Source organism: Centroberyx gerrardi, chromosome 23 (assembly GCF_048128805.1).
Source record: "Centroberyx gerrardi isolate f3 chromosome 23, fCenGer3.hap1.cur.20231027, whole genome shotgun sequence".
NCBI lineage: Eukaryota > Metazoa > Chordata > Actinopteri > Beryciformes > Berycidae > Centroberyx > Centroberyx gerrardi.
Window position 1 is genome coordinate 5,294,476 of NC_136019.1, and position 2,500 is coordinate 5,296,975.

General features: G+C 34.6%; 1 protein-coding gene across 1 annotated transcript in view; it reads right to left on the bottom strand.

Annotated features, from left to right (window-relative positions):
* nhsl2 (NHS-like 2) overlaps positions 1 to 2,500 on the bottom strand; it is a 161,027-nt gene that overhangs the window by 91,116 nt on the left and 67,411 nt on the right. The window lies entirely within an intron of this gene.

A 2,500-nucleotide genomic window follows, 5' to 3' on the forward strand; every position in this document is an offset into this window, starting at 1 on the left:
TAATCCAGCTTTCTCTGGACGCAGCGCTCGCCCGCTCGCTCGCTCGCCGCTGATTAGGAGACAGTTTTGTATTCCGCTCTTAATTTTTGATGAATCTACAGCGTCTCAATTAGAGGGGATGGGACGCTCCTCTCTGCTGCAGCATCGCTTTGTGATCTAGGCTGATAAAACGGGTGTTTGGGGGGTTTTTTTTACATCAAAATCCTCCCCAGTGCAGCTTAAAAACATGAAAAACTGAGACTTTTGAGGTTGTATACTGCTGCAATTCACTGTGAGTGTTCAAAAGCAGCATTAAAAACATTCAAACTGGAGCTTTTCCCAGTTTTAGGCTGCTGGTGTTGACTTGAGTGCAAAACCAACGCTTCACTCCTCATTCAGCTCCCATTAGTTCACAAATAATTCTTAATTTTTGTTTTAATCAGCACGGAGCAGCAGATGGATGGAGTTTGAATCATCAATCACAGAAAAAGGTGTGATTAACATTAATTTACATATTCAGTAAGGAAAGAGAGGGAGTCGGCACATCACTCAGCACTACTTACGTCAGCTGCTCAAACACTTCTGTACAGTAAGTACTTAGTTCAGTACATTATGGTTGAAGTTACATTGTGTTTAGTGCTGAAAGGATTAGTCGATTAATCGATTAGTCGATCGACAGAAGATTAATCAAGTAAAAGAAGTAAAAGATATCAAACATTTGCTGCTTACAGCTTCACAAATGCTAAGATTTGCTGCTTTTCTCTGTTTCATATCATTATAAAATGAATACTTTGGGGTTTTTTTATTGCTGGTCAGACTGAGGAAGACATTTAAAGAATCACTCATTTTTTGTCATTTTATAGACTAAATGTTTAATTGATTAATCAAAATTTTAAGAACATTATGTATTGGGGAGATTTTCTTCAAGTACCTACACATTAATATTGTGTACTTACAATACTTTTCCATATAAGTTAATACACTAGAATAAGCCATTGCAAAGTAAAGTGTTTCCATAAGGGGTCAATCACAGGAAAGGGACATTCAAACCTTGCTAATGATTGTTGAAACTCTCTGACACACACTGCATCGTCTTGAAGAACAACTATCACCCGTCAAAGTACGATAATAAAAAACAACAACATACAAAGCATCTACAAATACTATTTCACCCAGGTCATTTGGCTGTCTACAGTTCAAAAACCAGTGTCAGTAATTCTCCTAACAGATATTCAGTCTAATGAAACACTTTTCCAGGGAGACATTTTCTCACCAGGTGAAGTCTGATGAACACTGAAACAGTTAAAGCTGTAAAACACTCAACCAGAAAGCCATAAAATCACCAACCAGACACATTTATAAAGGATCAAAGGCTATGACAGAATCAAAACAGCTTCAGCACTCTCAACGCTACATGGAAGACACACAGTAACACATACTGCATGCATGCACACTTACATACATGTGTAATAGCCACACACACACACACACACACACACACACACACACACACACACACACACACACACAGAGAGAGACTTGTACATACCTTACAGTAGGTCAGACAGTGGATTTGCGCTGCAAAGTTTATTTTGTGATGACAACAAGAAGTCAACTGTGAGTTCCTCTGGATCCAAATAACCAAGTGGATAAGAAACGAGAGAGAGGGAGGGAGAGAGAGAGGAGAGAGAGAGAGGGGGGGGTGGATGGATTTGTGGGCAGAGAAACAGAAAGAGAGAAAGAGGGAAAGAGAGAGGAGGAGCAACAGTGAGAGAGAGAAAGAGTAAACTCTAAACTACATAGGAAAAAAAGAAAAGAGAGGAGGAGGAGGTAAGAAGAGGAGAAAAGGAGGGAGTAAAAAAGATGAGAGAAAAGGAAGAGAGAACAAGAGAGAAGAGTAAGAAGGAAAAGATGAAAGGTCTCATTCCAGAATAAACTTTGCCACCTGAAAATAATCATAAAGTGATATTTGAAAAACAGAAATGATTCTGTCCGCAAAAACAAACTATTTTATAAGCAAATGTCTCAAGATGACTCCTAACTTACTATACTATACTATATTATACTATACTATACTATACTATACTATATTATACTATACTGTATTATACTATATTATACTATACTATACTGTATTATACTATACTATACTATACTATACTATACTATACTATATTATACTATACTGTATTATACTATATTATACTATACTATACTGTATTATACTATATTATACTATACTATACTGTATTATACTATACTATACTATACTATACTATATTATACTATATTATACTATACTATACTATACTATACTACACTATACTATACTATATTATACTATACTGTATTATACTATATTATACTATACTATACTGTATTATACTATACTATACTATACTATACTATACTATATTATACTATATTATACTATACTGTATTATACTATACTATACTATACTATACTATATTATACTATACTATATTATACTATACTATACTATACTATATTATACTATAT